Below are 18,295 nucleotides of genomic sequence, written 5' to 3' on the forward strand. Positions count from 1 at the left end.
TAAAATGTGAAAAAATAGGAATTCCCTGGTGGTCCAGCGCTTAGGACTTGGCACTTTCACTGCCATGGGCCCAGGTTCAATCCCTGGTCAGGGAACTAAGATCCTGCAAGCCATGTGGTGTGGCCAAAAAAAAAAAAAAAAAAAAAAAAAAAATGAAAGAGTAAAACTTCTAGAAGAAAACATAGGAGAGAATCTTTATGACCTTTTGTTAGGCACAGGCAAACACAATCTGTAAAAGAGAGAAATAAAGTTTCCCTCCTCATAATTAAAAACTTCTTCTCTGCTGAAAACACTGTTAAGAGATGAAAAGACATCCTCACTTCCTGAGACCTTACTTGTTGGGAGAAAGTATTTGCAAATCACATACCTTAAAAGGCCTTATATCTAGAATACATAAATTACTCCCAAAACAACAATGAGAAAACAAGAAACTCAATAAAAAATGTTTGAAAAGATACTTCCCCAAAAAAGATATACAAGTGTCAAATAAGGACATGAACAGATGCTCATTATAATTAGTCATTAGCAAAATGTAAATTAAAAGCACAATGGCATACTTCTATACACCTACTAGAATGGCCAACACTCCCCCGCCACAAGTCACCCCGTCTCCCCTAAGTTGTACTGGCAAAGATGCACAGCAACTGGAACTCTCATACATTGCTAGTGAGAGGCTGAATCCACAAAAGGACAATGGCCAGAATCATATAAAGAAACAGAGCCATGACCTACAACCACTGGAGCAACCAGCCAGAGACGTTAAACCACACCTCTGAAGCAACCAGTCTAGAAAGCCAACCCACAACCTCTGCAGTAGTTGGCCCCAAACGGTCAGGACTTCGTCAATAACCGCCAGCTTCCCTAATTTTTGCCCCTGCTTCCAATTTAGGACCAACCAGAGAAAGATATACGGGCTCCCTTAACCAATCACATAGGATGCCCCACTTCTAGTTAGCTCGGGCCTACAGCCTTTGCAAGGCCAACAGCCTCCAATCAGGAAATACCTGAAGCCATCCCTTTTTTCCATTGTAAAGCTTTTGAGCTACCCCGCCTGCCAAACACAAGTGATACTGGCTGACTCCCTTGCCATATAGTAAGCTCTGAGTAAACAACCTCTGTTTGCTCTCATATGGGCGATCTTTGTTTATTTCCCCACTGGTGGGAATGCAAATTTTCATGGCCTAGAGAAATCCACAAGGTTCCACAAATTTCTGTGGAAGTCTTCAGACTAGTAGTCTCACTATAACTCTGGCCTCTAATCCCAGCTCCCAACATTGTGTCTCTGAATGGTCATTGAATAAACTTAGATGCAAAATTCGGTTCACATCAGATCACATCACATCAAATATTTCATAACATTTATGAAAGGTCCAGAAGGTTTAATGGAGGAAACACATCATGCAGCACAGAGCATTCAGCAATCTCTTTGCCCTCCCATATCCTGCTACATTTCTCCCACGACAGTTAGGAGCAATATTTATAATGAATTAAATTACACAGCTGGGGGACTTCCCTGGCGGCTCAGTGGTTAAGAATCCTCCTGCAAATGCAGCAGCACGGGTTAGAGCCCTGGTCTGGGAAGATCGCACATGCCGCAGAGCAACTAAGCCCGTGAGCCACAGCTACTGAGCCTGCACTCTAGAGCCCGCAAGCCACAACTACTGAAGCCCACGTGCCACAACTACTGAAGCCCGTGAGCCGAGAGCCCATGCTCCGCAACAATAGAAGCCCCCAAAATGAGAAGCCTGCGTGCCGCAACGAAGAGCAGCCCCCGCTCGTCGCAACTAGAGAAAAGCCCGCATGCAGCAACAAAGACCCCATGCAGCTAAAAATAAATAAATAAATAATAAAATAAATAGATAAACAAAAACCTTGAGGATATTTTTTAAAAAATTACACAGCTGGGTCCCACTTTGATGGAATAACACTTGTAAAATACACTGTTAACATATGTTAAGGTCCTTATACTTCCTTCCACAATTTCAGCTGGCCCTACTATACTGGAGCCTCAGTTTTGGATTTTTGAGTTCCAAAAGCCTGGACGTAAAGGGATAGGGAATGACTCCTGTGCATAGATGATGGCTGTGGGAAAAGACAAGCCATGCCTGTACCTTTGATTGCAGCCAACGGGTCACCTACTGACTGTTTGCCCTAAAACCCTGATTAGCCCCTGTCTGAAATATCTCACATGGGTGGCCCTTCTTACTACATCAATGTTATTTGTTAATTGCTTTGCTGATTGATCAGTTTTCTAATAGCACTTCCATGGACTTGGTTCAGTCTTCTATCATTTTCAACACTTGGAGTTTCACTCTGCAGCCAACTAGATGGGCAAGGTTGGTAGCTGGTGCTAATAAGGGAGGAATGTATATGAGTAAGGACTAATTTTGTAAGTGGTCAGTTCATCATGAATACTTTCTGGCTTTACATAAGCTTATGAGTTTGGGGATTCAGAAAATAAGTATGTGGACCATATGAGTTATTTATTGCTACATTATCATTACCTCAGTGGCTTAGGGCAACAAACACTTATTACCTCATACAATTTCTGAGAGTCAGGTGGTTCTAGCTCAGGTCTCTCATGAGGTTTCAGTCAAGGTGTTGGCTGGGGCTGTAGTCATCTTAAGGCTTAACTGGGGCTGGAGGAACTCACTCACATGGCTCTTGACTGGAGGTCTGTTTTTCACTGGCTTGTGGCAGGAGAGCTCAGTTTATTGCCATGTGGAGTGCTCCATAGAGTTTCTTTTCTTTTTTTTTTTAAATAAATAAATTTATTTATTTATTTATTTATTTTTGGCTGCGTTGGGTCTTCAGGCTTCCTCTAGTTGCGGTGAGTGGGAGCTACTCTTCATTGTGGTGCGCGGGCTTCTCATTGCGGTGGCTTCTCTTGTTGCGGAGCACAGGCTCTAGGCGTGCGGGCTTCAGTAGTTGTGGCTCGTGGGCTCTAGAGCACAGGCTCAGCAGTTATGGCGTACAGGCTTAGCCGTTCTGTGGCATGTGGGATCTTCACAGACCAGGGCTCGAAACTGTGTGCCCTTCACTGGCAGGCGGATTCTTAAGCACTGCGCCACCAGGGAAGTCCTACAGAGTTTCTTAATTGTCCTCATGACATAACAGCTGACTTCTCCCAGAAAAGCAGCTGAAGAGACACAGAGAGAAGGAGAGAAGGGGAGAGAGAGAGGGAGATGTCTTTTAGCTTCAGAAGTCATATACCATCACTTCTGCCATAGTCTATTGGTTACAAAGACCAACCTTGATACAGTTTGGGAGGAGACTATGCAAGGGCATGAATACCATGAGTTGTGGGTCCCTGGGGACTGTTCTGGAGACTGGCTACCACTGTATGCCCTCTGGCCCCCAACGATTCGCATTCCTTCCACATGCCAAATACACTCATCCCCTGTCAGGGCACCCCAAAGTCTAATCCCATTACAGCATCAGCCTGAAGTCCAGAATTTCATCATCTAAATCAGGTCCAGGTATAGATGAGGTTTCTCAAGTATATATTCTATTTTATTTTTAATAAATTTATGTATTTATTTTTTAATTTTTGGCTGCGTTGGGTCTTCATTGCTGTGCATGGGATTTCTCTAGTTGTGGCAAGCGGGGGCTACTCTTCATTGTGGTGCATGGGCTTCTCATTTTGGGGGTTTCTCTTGTTGCGGAGCACAGGCCCTAGGCACAGGGGTTTCAGTAGTTGTGGCACACAGGCTCAGTAGTTGTGGCGCACAGGCTTAGTTGCTCCGTGGCGTTTGGGATCTTCCCGGACCAGGGATCGAACCTGTGTCCCCTGCACTGGCAGGCAGATTCTTAACCACTGCGTCACCAGGGAAGTCCCTCAAGTATATATTCTTAAGTACAGTTTCTCCAGTGAAATTCCTCTTCTTCTGAAGACCTGTGAACTAAAGAGAAAGTCATCTGCCTCGCTCCCCCACCATACAGTGGTGGGCTAGGCATAGGATAACATACTCATTCCTATTCAAAAAGCAGGGAGAGGGCAGACAGCAGAAGCAAGAAGAACTACAGTCCTGCAGCCTGTGGAACAAAAACCACATTCACAGAAAGATAGACAAGATGAAAAGGCAGAGGGCTATGTACCAGATGAAGGAACAAGATAAAACCCCAGAAAAACAACTAAATGAAGTGGAGATAGGCAACCTTCCAGAAAATAAATTCAGAATAATGATAGTGAAGATGATCCAGGACCTCGGAATAAGAATGGAGGCAAAGATCGAGAAGATTCAAGAAGTGTTTAACAAAGACCTAGAAGAATTAAACAACAAACAAACAGAGATGAACAATACAATAGCTGAAATGAAAACTACACTAGAGGGAATCAATAGCAGAATAACTGAGGCAGAAGAACGGATAAGTGACCTGGAAGACAGAATGGTGGAATTCACTGTTGCAGAAGAGAATAAAGAAAAAAGAATGAAAAGAAATGAAGACAGCCTAAGAGACCTCTGGGACAACATTAAACGCAACAACATTCGCATTATAGGGGTCCCAGAAGGAGAAGAGAGAGAGAAAGGACCAGAGAAAATATCTGAAGAGATTATAGTTGAAAACTTCCCTAACATGGGAAAGGAAATAGCCACCCAAGTCCAGGAAGCGCAGACAGTCCCATACAGGATAAACCCAAGGAGAAACACACCAAGACACATAGTAATCAAACTGGCAAAAATTAAAGACAAAGAAAAATTATTGAAAGCAGCAAGGGAAAAACGACAAATAACATACAAGGGAACTCCCATAAGGTTAACAGCTGATTTCTCAGCAGAAACTCTACAAGCCAGAAGGGAATGGCATGATATACTTAAAGTGATGAAAGGGAAGAACCTACAACCAAGATTACTCTACCTGGCAAGGATCTCATTCAGATTCGATGAAGAAATCAAAAGCTTTACAGACGAGCAAAAGCTAAAAGAATTCAGCACCACCAAACCAGCCCTACAACAAATGCTAAAGGAACTTCTGTAAGTGGGAAACACAAGAGAAGAAAAGGACCTACACAAACAAACCCAAAACAATTAAGAAAATGGTCATAGGAACATACATATTGATAATTACCTTAAAAGGGAATGGATTAAGTGCTCCAACCAAAAGACACAGGCTTGCTGAATGGATACAAAAACAAGACCCATATATATGCTGTCTACAAGAGACCCACTTCAGACCTAGGGACACATACAGACTGAAAGTGAGGGGATGGAAAAAGATAGTCCATGCAAATGGAAATCAAAAGAAAGCTGGAGTAGCAATACTCATATCAGATAAAATAGACTTTAAAATAAAGAATGTTACAAGAGACAAGGAAGGACACTACATAATGATCAAGGGATCAAGCCAAGAAGAAGATATCACAATTATAAATATATATGCACCCAACATAGGAGCACCTCAATACATAAGGCAACTTGCTAACAGCTATAAAAGAGGACATCCACAGTAACACAATAATAGTGGGGGACTTTAACACCTCACTTACACCAATGGACAGATAATCCAAACAGAAAATTAATAAGGAAACCCAAGCTTTAAATGACACAATAGACCAGATAGATTTAATTGATATTTATAGGACATTCCATCCCAAAACAGCAGATTACACTTTCTTCTCAAGTGCGCAAGGAACATTCTCCAGGATAGATCACATCTTGGGTCACAAATCAAGCCTCAGTAAATTTAAGAAAATTGAAATCATATCAAGCATCTTTTCTGACCACAATGCTATGAGATTAGAAATAAATTACAGGGAAAAAAACGTAAAACACACAAACACATGGAGGCTAAACAATACATTACTAAATAACCAAGAGATCACTGACGAAATCAAAGAGGAAATCAAAAAATATCTAGAGACAAATGACAATGAAAACACGACGATTCAAAACCTATGGGATGCAGCAAAAGCAGTTCTAAGAGGGAAGTTATAGCTATACAAGCCTACCTCAAGAAACAAGAAAAATCTCAAGTAAACAATCTAAACCTTACACCTAAAGGAACTAGAGAAAGAAGAACAAACAAAACCCAAAGTTAGCAGAAGGAAAGAAATCATAAAGATCAGAGCAGAAATAAATGAAATAGAAACAAAGTAAACAATAGCAAAGATCAATAAAACTAAAAGCTGGTTCTTTGAGAAGATAAACAAAATTGATAAGCCATTAGCCAGACTCATCAAGAAAAAGAGGGAGAGGACTCAAATCAATAAAATTAGAAATGAAAAAGGAGAAGTTACAATAGACACCGCAGAAATACAAATCATCCTAAGAGACTACTACAAGCAACTCTATGCCAATAAAATGGACAACCTGGAAGAAATGGACAAATTCTCAGGAAGGTATAACCTTCCAAGACTGAACCAGGAAGAAATAGAAAATATGAACAGACCAATCACAAGTCATGAAATAGAAACTGTGATTAAAAATCTTCCAACAAACATAAGTCCAGGACCAGATGGCTTCACAGGTAAATTCTAACAAACATTTAGAGAAGAGCTAACACGCATCCTTCTCAAACTCTTCCAAAAAATTGCAGAGGAAGAAACACTCCCAAACTCATTTTACGAAGCCACCATCACCCTGATACCAAAACCAGACAAAGACACTACAAAAAAAGAAAATTACAGACCAATATCACTGATGAATATAGATGCAAAAATCCTCAACAAAATACTAGCAAACAGAATCCAACAACACATTAAAAGGATCATACACCACGATCAAGTGGGATTTATCTCAGGGATGCAAGGATTCTTCAGTATATGCAAATCAATCAATGTGATACACCATATTAACAAATTGAAGAATAAAAACCAGATGATCATCTCAATAGATGCAGAAAAGGCTTCTGACAAAATTCAACACCCATTTATGATAAAAACGCTCCAGAAAGTGGGCATAGAGGGAACCTACCTTAACATAATAAAGGCCACATACGACAAACCCACAGCAAACATCATTCTCAATGGTGAAAAACTGAGAGCATTTGCTCTAAGATCAGGAACGAGACAAGGATGTCCACTCTCACCACTATTATTCAACATAGTTTTGGAAGTCCTAGCCATGGCAATCAGAGAAGAAAAAGAAATAAAAGGAATCCAAATTGGAAAAGAAGAAGTAAAACTGTCACTGTTTGCAGATGACATGATACTATACATAGAGAATCCTAAAGATACCACCAGAAAACTACTAGAGCTAATCAATGAATTTGGTAAAGTTGCAGGATACAAAATTAATGCACAGAAATCTCCTGCATTCCTATACACTAATGATGAAAAAGCTGAAAGAGAAATTAAGGAAACACTCCCATTTACCATTGCAACAAAAAGAATAAAATACCTAGGAATAAACCTACCTAGGGAGACAAAAGACCTGTATGCAGAAAACTATAAGACACTGATGAAAGAAATTAAAGATGATACCAACAGATGGAGAGATATACCATGTTCTTGGATTGGAAGAATCAATATTGTGAAAATGACTATACTACCCAAAGCAATCTACAGATTCAATGCAATCCCTATCAAATTACCAATGGCATTTTTTACAGAACTAGAACAAATCATCTTAAAATGTGTATGGAGACACAAAAGACCCCAAATAGCGAAAGCAGTCTTGAGGGAAAAAAACAGAGCTGGAGGAATCAGACTCCCTGACTTCAGACTATACTACAAAGCTACAGTAATCAAGACAATATGGTACTGGCACAAAAACAGAAACATAGATCATTGGAACAAGATAGAAAGCCCAGAGATAAACCCACGCACCTATGGTCAACTAATCTATGACAAAGGAGGCAAAGATATACAATGGAGAAAAGACAGTCTCTTCAATAAGTGGTGCTGGGAAAACTGGACAGCTACATGTAAAAGAATGAAATTAGAATATTCCCTAACACCATACACAAAAATAAACTCAAAATGGATTCGAGACCTAAATGTAAGACCGGACACTATAAAACTCTTAGAGGAAAACATAGGAAGAACACTCTTTGACATAAATCACAGCAAGATCTTTTTTGATCTACCTCCTAGAGTAATGGAAATAAGAACAAAAATAAACACATGGGACCTAATGAAACTTAAAAGTTTTTGCACAGCAAAGGAAACCATAAACAAGATGAAAAGACAACCCTCAGAATGGGAGAAAATATTTGCAAACGAATCAACGGACAAAGGATTAATCTCCAAAATATATAAACAGCTCAGGCAGCTCAATATTAAAGAAACAAACAACCCAATCCAAAAATGGGCAGAGGACCTAAATAGACATTTCTCCAAAGAAGATATACAGATGGCCAAGAAGAACATGAAAAGCTGCTCAACATCACTAATTATTAGAGAAATGCAAATCAAAACTACAATGAGGTATCACCTCACACCATTTAGAATGGGCATCATCATAAAATCTACAAACAACAAATGCTGGAAAGGGTGTGGAGAAAAGGGAACCCTCTTTCACTGTTGGTGGGAATGTAAATTGAAACAGCCACTATGGAGAATAATATGGAGGTTCCTTAAAAAACTAAAAATAGAACTACCATAGGACCCAGCAATCCCACTACTGGGCATATACCCAGAGAAAACTGTAATTCAAAAAGACACATCCACCCCAATGTTCACTGCAGCACTATTTACAATAGCCAGGTCATGGAAGCAACCTAAATGCCCATCGACAGACGAATGGATAAAGAAGATGTGGTACATATATACAATGGAATATTACTCAGCCATAAAAAGGAACGAAATTGAGTCATTTGTTGAGACGTGGATGGATCTAGAGACTGTCATACAGAGTGAAGTAAGTCAGAAAGAGAAAAACAAATATCGTATATTATCGCATGTATGTGGAACCTAGAAAAATGGTACAGATGAACCGGTTTGCAGGGCAGAAGTTGAGACACAGATGTAGAGAACAAACGTATGGACACCAAGGGGGGAAAACCGCGGTGGGGTGGGGGTGTGCTGAGTTGGGCAATTGGGATTGACATGTATACACTGATGTGTATAAAATTGATGACTGATAAGAAAAAAAATGGCATGTGATACTTAACAAAGGAAATAAACACACACACATACACACACACAAACACACACACACACACGTAGAAAAAAACAAAAACAAGATACAGGCACTCCAATGTTCACTGCAGCACTATTTACAATAGCCAGACATGGAAGCAACCTAAATGTCCATTGACAGAGGAATGGATAAAGAAGATGTGGTACATATATACAATGGAATATTACTCAGCCATAAAAAGAAATGAAATAATGCCATTTGCAGCAACATGGATGGACCTAGAGATTATCATTCTAAGTGAAGTCAGACAGAGAAAGACAAATATCATATATCACTTACATGTGGAATTTAGGAAGATGATACAAATGAACTTATTTACAAAAGACAAACAGACTCACAGACTTCAAAACCAAGACTTTGGTTACCAAAGGGGAAAGGTGGTGGCGGGGGGGGGGGGGAGAATAAATTAGGACGTTGGGATTAACATACACACACTACTATATATAAAATAGATAACCAACAAGGACCTACTGTACAGCACAGGGAACTCTACTCAATATTCTGTAATAACCTATATGGGAAAAGAATCTGAAAAAGAATGGATACATGTATAACTGAACCACTCTGCTGTACACCTGAAACTAACACAACATTGTAAATCAACTATACCTCAATATAAAATAAAAATTAAATTTAAAAAGAGGTAATTATTATGGATGGTTATACCATTTATGCAAAAATAAAGTACAAATTTAAATTGTCAAAAAAATTTTCCCCTCAACTTGTTATTTTGAAAAATTTTAAACCTGCAGAAAAGCTGAAAGAACAGTACAATATATAACCTTTCCACGGATTGACCAATTAACCTTTGCCATGTGAGTTTTTATCTCTGTAACTACGTCTGTATCTACGTGTAGACGTGTATTTACACATGCACGTATGTCTCTATAATCAATACATTTATATCTATACACATCTTTTTGTTGTTGGATCACATAAAAGTTGCAGACAGCATCGCCCCTCACCTCTAAACTCTTCAGCATTATCTCCTAAGATGAAGGACATTTTTCTACATAATCACAATACCACTAACAAACCTAAGAAAAGTAACAGTAATTCAATAGTACCAACTATATACAGTTGACCCTTGAACAACGTGGGGGGTTAGGGGTGCCAACCCTCTGAGCAGTCAAAACAGAGTTGGCCCTCTGCATCCGAAGTTCTGCATCTGAGGAGTCAACCAACCTCAGATCATGTATTACTGTAGTATTTACAAGTGGAAAAAAAAGGTGTGTAAGTGGACCCATGCAGTTGAAATCCTCATTGTTCAAGGGTCAGCTGTAGTGTGGTATTCAAATTTCCTTATATTTTTAAAAAATGTCTTTTACAGCTGTTTGTTATTTAGGTGGAGGGGGCTTAAGGATCACCACAAGGACAAAGGTGCATAGGTGTGAAAACTCCTGCAATAGTGATTTTTCAAAAATGCAAAGAACCTGAATCCTGGAAGCTGTAGATAGGTAAAGTTGACTGACATTGACCCTGAGGAAGACGCCAGAACAGAAAATTTTCTAATTTAAATTGTATTCTGAATGGATAATATATTCACTTGGTTCAAAACTCAAGAGGTACAAAACGTTTGTTGAAAAGTCTTCTTGCCCCTGTTCTCTAGTCACCCAGACTTTTTTACCTGAGCAGCCAGTATTAGCAGTTTTATATTTTCTTCCAGAGATAATGTATGCATACACAAGCAAATATGAAAATACTTCCCTTTTTCACACAAGTAGTAGTGTTTTATCACTTAATATAAATCATATAATTTCACTAAGTCATGGGGTTGATTCCTTTGACAAATACTGAGTACCAGTTATGTACTAGGTACTGCTCTCTCATTAATACATATATTTTGAAATAATTATAGATTCACAGGAGGTTGCAAAGTCTAGAGGGGGTGGGAGTGACAAAGCCCCCTTCCCCATTTTTCCCAGCTTTACATGTTTATAGTACAATATTAAAACCAGGAATTTAATGTTGGTATAGCAATAGGCACCTGTTTTACAAACTGGAGATGGAGCAGTGAACAGCCCTCAAGCGGGGCGGGGTAGATAAATACGTAAAATGTATGTTAGGTGGTGGTGACGTGTCCAGTGGGAAAACAAGGAAAGAGGAATAGGTTTGTGTGGGTGTTTTTCAACATTTTATTATGAAAATTTTCAGACGTTAAGAAAAGTTGAAAGAGTTATACTGAGAATACCCATATATCTACATGTTACTGCATTTGTGTGTGTGTGAGTGTGTGTGTGCGCGCGCGCATGCAAATTTTAAGTAGGGTGGTCAAGGAAGGTCTTGCTGAGAATGTGATAGTGAAATAAAGACCCAAAGGAGTCCAGTGGTTAGGACTTGGCGCTTTCACTGCTGAGGGCATGGGTTTGATCCCTGGTTGGGGAACTAAGATCCCTCAAGTCTTGTGGCCAAAAAAAAGAAAAGAAAAAAAAAGACCCAAAGGAGTTGGTGGGGGGGGAAAGACCATGGGTTTCTGGGGGAAGAGTTTTCCAGGCCGAGGGCACAGCAATTAGAAGGTCCTGAAGTGGGAGCATTCTTGGGGTGTTGAAGGAAAGCAGGGAGGCCAGGGAGCTTGAAAAAGAGGCGATGAAGTAGGAGGTAATAGGGTGTCTTTTGACTGCTTATAGTGGTTTTTGCCAGGTTGAACATTTTTATTTTTATTAATTGCATTTATCAATAAGTCTTTTAAAGCTCCTAGGTTTTGAGTCATACTTTTAAAAAGCCCTCACCATTCTGAGATTGTTAGAAGATTCTCACTTCCTTTTCTAGTATTTTTAAGATCCCATCCTTTCATAATATTAATTCTTTTATGATTTTAGTTTTTATATTTAAATCTTTCATCCGTTTGGAATTTATCATAGTGTAAGGCATGAGGTACAGATCTGGCTTTACTGTTTTGTCCAAATGTCATTTATTAAACAACCCACCTTTCCCTGATTTGAAATACCACCTTTGCTACACTCTAAATTCCTGTACGTGTGTATTTGGGTCTATTTCTTGACCTAGTGTTCTACTCCATTGATCTGCCTGTGCACACTTATTGACTGTGGCTTTATGATATGTTCCAATATCGGGTAGGAAGAGTAGGTTACTAAAGTGTGTTTAAGCTTGACCAAAATAACTGGTAGGAACCAGAATGGGTTCACAATTCAGAACAGGGCCTATCAGACTAGCCCTTCTGGGTTTCTGGATCGATAGCCCAGGAAATGGGGAGAGTGCTTGACTTCAGCAAGCTCTTCATCAGTCTCCCAATATGCTTGTGGCCAGTGTAGAGAATGGTGGCCACATATTAGGAGAGTTAAATTATTCAAGCAGTTAATAATCATACCCAAAGGACAATAGATCAGGGTCATCCTGGAGATTTCTTGGGCTGTGTTCCAGACCTTGCTCAAAATTCCTCTAAGTAACGTGGATGGAGAGCTGTGTACTAAATTTTCGTGGGACACAAAGTCGGAAGGCTAGCATGTATTTGGAATTGTCTGACAAGGATTTTTTTTAAAGTTGCATGGTAGAATTTCATAGGGGTCAGAATATGGTTCTGTCTTTGGGCTTCTCAAGCAACTGCATAGTATAGGAAGTTGTGGTTTAGCAGAAAGAGGGGGATACAGAGATGGGTGGGGGCTTAGGAGAGCCTGGATCAGGTGATAAAAGGGGGGGTGGGGATGTGGGTGGATGGGTTAGTGGGGCGCCTTGAAAGATCTGCCCAGGAGTTTGGGCTTTTCTCTAGGTGGCAGGGATTCCTTTAACGTTTAACCTGGAGGAGGGAAGCGACAAGTTCTATCTTCCATCAGCTTTGGCAGCCCGTGGAGGAGAGCAGGAGCCTGAGGGGTCAGAGAGGAAATGAACACTGGTGTAGGTGGCGGATGTTGAAGCGTGACTTTGGGCAGTGGCCATGGGCAGGGACGCGCAGGGCGGGCTGTCGGCTGTCTAAGAGTGCCCTTTGGCCTGCTCTCTGGTATCCGTGAATGCTTCAGTTCTGGGGACTCTTGCCAAAGGCTGGCTGGGCCTTGCCTGGGGACAGTCTCGAAGTCTTTCCACTTTTTCCCAGGAAGCAGATTAGTCTTCTGCCATCTCTCAGTACCATGTGTCAGTGTCATTGCTTACAATCCCCCAGAGATGGGGCTTTGAGAGGATAGCTAGCTAGAAACTATAGAAAATCCCCCAAACGGCAGGGCCTATGGCCAAGATTGAAGTAATTTGGGGGTTCTTGAGCGCTTATGGGGTACAAGCAGGGTAGCAGGCATTGCGGAAATAAATAATACATTATTTGAGATCTTTCTCTAAAGGGATTCACAACCTGGCAATAATTAGAACACTTTGAGCAGTTCCTGTAGGATAGCAAGCAGCTGGATATGTGGGGTTTGGAGCTCAGGAGAGGGATCGGGGCTGCAGAGAGATTTGGGAGGGGGTAAGTCACCCCAGGAATATGATTTGAGTGAAAAAAGTAGGCTGTGTATGGAACTCAGAAAACACCAACATTTTAAGGGCAAGAGGAGCCTTTAAAGAAGAGTGAAGGGAACTTGGAGAGGGTGATGTCCCAGAAAATGAGAGAAGAGCTTCAAACGGGAGAGGGAAAGCATCAGTGCTTCTGAGAAACGTCCGTGGGATTTGTCAGTGATCAGTGGGTTTGGGCAGAGCAGTCTCAGAAGGGTGGTGGGGGCAGAACTCAGTGGGGGAGTTGGAAGGCGAGAAAAGGGGGAGAGCAAGATTCTGCACAGGAAGGAGAGGGGAGGAGATGGGGTAGTGAGGGCGTTGGCCACGGGCAGGCTCTGTACCACCCCGATCTCCACCCAGGCACTGTGGCCACTGTGCAGGCCACTGTGCAGGCCACTGCCCACCCCGCTCTGCTCCTGGCGCGTTCTCTGCACGCTTTCTGTCTGCTGCGGAGGGCCAGCTCCTCAGCCTCGCGCATGATTCCTGTCACAACCTCCAGGGAGAGGCAGAGCTCCCCAGGCAGGTCTCAGGCTCTGGTCACCCCTAACAGAGGCAGAGAGCTGACGTTTTCACAGGGGCTTTGGACATCCCATCTAAAATCACCTCTCCTGGGACTTCTCTGGCGGTCCAGTGGGTAAGACTATGCACTTCCACTGTAGGGGGCAAGGGTTCGATCTGTGGTTGGGGAACTAAGATCCCACATGCCGCGTGGCACGGCCAAAAAATTAAAGAGAAAATAAAATCACCCCCTCCTGTCCCCACCTGCCATCATCAAGCCCTTCCCCTGCTTCCCCCCACGCTCCACTTTGTAGCACTTAGCACCACCTGACATATGCGATTTAGTATGAGTTTATTTGGAGCTGTCACCTCCCAGCAGAATGTAAAGCACCATCAGAGCAGAGACTCTTTTGTTGTGGTTTGTCCACTGCAGTATTGCCAAGTCCCAGATTCCTGGTTTGAGGCGGGGGCTCAGTCACCACCAAATGAATGAACAAGTGAATGAGTCACTGAGGAGGAATCCCTGAAGGGACCTGGGAGGTGTCACAAGCACAGATAACTGAGGTTCCCCTCAGTCCCTTCCGGAGCTGAAAGTGCAACAAGCAAGCCTCACCCACAACCTGATAAGCTCTGCCAAGAGCCAGCTCTCCAACTGACGGGCGTGTTTGTAGAAGGTTCAGCAGAGTTTATCCTGTCAGGCTGAGGTCACCCAGCGTTCTTCTCACACAGCGCCTGTCCCAGCCCTCTCCCTCTGAAAAGGCTGAAGGCAACAACAAAGCACGGGCTGGGGCTGTAGGGCCCCTGGGACTGCGCTGCCCCTGCCCCCTGCAAGCCAAGGAGACCCTTCCAGGGGCAGCTCTCAGGGCACAGATCCTGTGGCGCCCACGGGGGCCACCTCCCGGGCCTCTGTCTCCCCAGGGTCACACTGATCTCCAGTCCACGTGCCTGGTTCACTCTCCCCCTTTCAGGTCTCTACCTGCCCCGGGCCCAGGTGGAGAGCTGCTTTCAGATGCCAAGGGTGCTGCAACCTGCCCAGCGGACTTCCCTAAACACTCTCTCATTTGTAGCACCTCCTGCATAAGGCTCAGGTGCTATGTATTCTTTTCTCCCTGTGATTCCTGGCAAACGCTGGGCCTGGAGGAGTCATTAGTAAACGGTAAGTAAACGGATCCTGTGTGTGATCCAGAGTTCAAGAGGAAGCTGCCCGCTTTCAGTCCTTTGTGATTATACTTGGTCTCCCTAATCTCATGCTGCTCTCATGTTTCCCAATTTGATAACTCAGTTTTGCCCCAGATTTCTTCATCTCTCTGACCCCTCTCAGTCTACCCTCTTCTTTGTTTCCCCAGCTCCCATGTGGTGGCACATCGCTTAAGCCACACTTTTTTTTTTTTTTTTTTTTGGCTGCACCCCGCGGTATGCAGGATCTTAGCTCCCCGACCAGGGATCGAACCTGTGCCCCCTGCAGTGGAAGCACAGGGTCTTAACCACTGGACCACCAGGGAAGTCCCTTAGGCCACTTTTTTGAGTCTTAAACACCAAGAATCTGCACCCATTTACATGTTGATCATTTCAGTCCCTGCCAACCAGCCTGGAGGTTACTTGCCTTCATTTATCACACTCCACGAACCATCTCTGTTTCTCTCTGCTTCCAGCGAGCCATTCACTCACTCACTGCTTCCGCAACACGCACTACACCTGTAATGTACTTCCTGTAGGCCACATGTGATGCCGAATGCTAGAAGGAACACAAAGGAGAACTACCCAGTCACTGTCTCCAAGGACATCTCAGGCTCCTGGGGAAGAGGAAGCTAAATAGAAGAATGCCAGGAAGTGAATTTGTTCTGTAATCATAGAGCACAGTGGGAGCCCTGGAAGAGAGCTGTTGGGTCCATGAGGGGGTAGGGATAGTGGGGAGACGTAAGGGCATAAGGGCTTTCGAGAGCAGTGTCTGTTGTCTGGGGGACAGACATTCTGGATAAAAGGTTGGGAAACTCCACCAACCCAAGTGACTGGAGCCAAGAAGAAAGGACATTTCACATTAAAAATTTTTTTCATATCCATAGAAAACTTAACAGAATAGCAGTACAACAGACACCCATATACCTTTCACTTAATCAAATATTGATATTTTGTCACATATGCTTTTTCTATACCTTGAACCATTTGGGAGTAAGTTGTATCATCATGATACTTTACACTTCAATACTCCCACATGCCTAAATATTTATATGGTATTTCCTAAGATTAAGGATGTTCTCTTACACAGTCATGATATGATTATCAGTCAAGAAATTTAACAATTGAGAGACTACTATTACCTAATATGTTGCCCATATTTGCAATTCCTCAATTGTCCCACTAGTTTCCATTACAGCTGTTTGTGAATTTCACCTTTTTATGTCACTAAGTCATGGTATGTTGACCCATCTGTGACCTGAACTCTATCCTTTGTCCCATTCCTGAGTCTCCTCCCTTCCCTGACTTATATCCGTATACATATAGGTCACCTATATCCATTCACGGCCCTTAGTAGGATCTCTGCAGCATGGGCCACCTCTGCTAACTCCTGCTTTGCTGTTAAAGCATTAGATTCTAGAATTAGTATTTACTTCTTCCTTTCTCTTTGATCAAAAGCAAAAATAATCCCAACTAACAAGAGGTTCATAACTTTTTACTAAAAAGATGCCTTTCAAACAACAATGCCATATATTTCAGACAAAGATAAGGTCCAGGTTGTGGGGAGGGCTGACACACTATCAAGCTCCCACCAAGCATCTCTCTCTTCTCATCTGGTCCCACAGTCATGAAGGGTGGGGCCCTTGACCACTGGAATGAGACACATACACAAACACCTAACCTAGATTCATCAACTGCATCACTTCCTCAGTTTTCCCAGAACACTGAGGTTGGCACTCAAAAAGACCTCTGAAAAAGACCTCAGGCTGATTAGGTGATACAACTGCTCTTGTAACAACACAGTAGGCATTCATATTTTTGTGGAATGAATGAAACATATAAAGGAATGGTTGGAGATGCCAGGAATTGACCGGACAGCAGGCAGTGGGAAAAGAAAGTTGGGGATTGGTTTGAGCCATTCTATTATTTTTTTTCTTCCAGTTTTATTGAGATAAAACTGACATATAGAACTGGATAAATTTAAGGTGTACAGCATAATGATTTGACTTACATATATCATGAAATGATGATCACAATAAGTTTAGTGAACATCCATCATCTCGTATAGATACAAAATTAAAGAAATAAAAAGTATTTTTCCTTGTGATGAGAACGCAGGATTTACTTTCTTAACTTTCATATATAACTTACAGCAGTGTTATTTCTCATGTTGTACATTACATCCCTAGTACTTATTTATCTTATAACTGGAAGTTTGTACCCTTTGACTGCCTTCATCCAATTCCCACCTGCCCCAGTAACCACACATCTGATCTCTTTTTCTATAAGTGAGTTTCTTTTTGAAGTACAGTTGACCTACGACACTATGCTAGTTCCTGTTACACAACATACTTATTCGATATTTCTATACATTTCAACATGATCACCATGATAAGACTAGTTATGATATCTTACCATACAAAGATATTACATAGATATTGGGACTTCCCTCATGGCACACTGGTTAAGAATCTGCCTGCCAGTGCAGGGGACACGGGTTGAAGCCCTGGCCTAGGAAGATCTCTCACGCCACAGAGCAACTAAGCCCGTGCGCCACAACTACTGAGCCTGCGCTCTAGAGCCCGCGAGCCATAACTACTGAAGCCCCTGCGCCTAGAGCCCGTGCTCTGCAGCAAGAGGGGCCACCGCAATGAGAAGCCCGCGCACCACAACAAAGAGAAGCCCCCCGCTTGCTGCAACTAGAGAAAGCCTGCGCGCAGCAACGAAGACCCAACGCAGCCATTAAATAAATAAATAAATAAATAGCCAAACCAAAATAAAGCAACAAAAAAAGAAGGCGGTGGGCATTCCAAGAAGACTGCCCAGATTGTCTACATTGCTAGACATGCACAGCCCTAACCACCATATGGATGGAACATTAACCCAAGGGTGACCAGAAGGGACCATAAAAGAAGCCCGGTTTCTTTCCCCCCTGTGCAGACCCTCTCTTGGTCTCACCCGCTGCTCCCTTGCAGTGTATCCCGTAAATCTCGCTTTCTACCCTCGCTTCTGACTCAGTAAATTCTTTTACCACCCGCGTTGCCGGCCCCTTCACTGCACTCTGTAGCATTTTGGTGGCCTCTACGGGGAGTGCCTCTCTCTCC

General features: G+C 42.4%; 1 long non-coding RNA gene across 2 annotated transcripts in view; it reads right to left on the reverse strand.

The window, feature by feature from the left end:
• The window catches only part of LOC132354610 (uncharacterized), a 238,919-nt gene that overhangs the window by 69,198 nt on the left and 151,426 nt on the right, over positions 1-18,295 (reverse strand). For both annotated transcript variants that reach the window (XR_009499345.1, XR_009499347.1), the window contains exon 6: positions 2,537-3,139. This is a non-coding gene — a long non-coding RNA (uncharacterized LOC132354610). The remainder of the gene's footprint in view (positions 1-2,536; positions 3,140-18,295) is intronic.

The sequence above is a fragment of the Balaenoptera ricei genome, chromosome 20 (genome assembly GCF_028023285.1).
Source record: "Balaenoptera ricei isolate mBalRic1 chromosome 20, mBalRic1.hap2, whole genome shotgun sequence".
Lineage (NCBI taxonomy): Eukaryota > Metazoa > Chordata > Mammalia > Artiodactyla > Balaenopteridae > Balaenoptera > Balaenoptera ricei.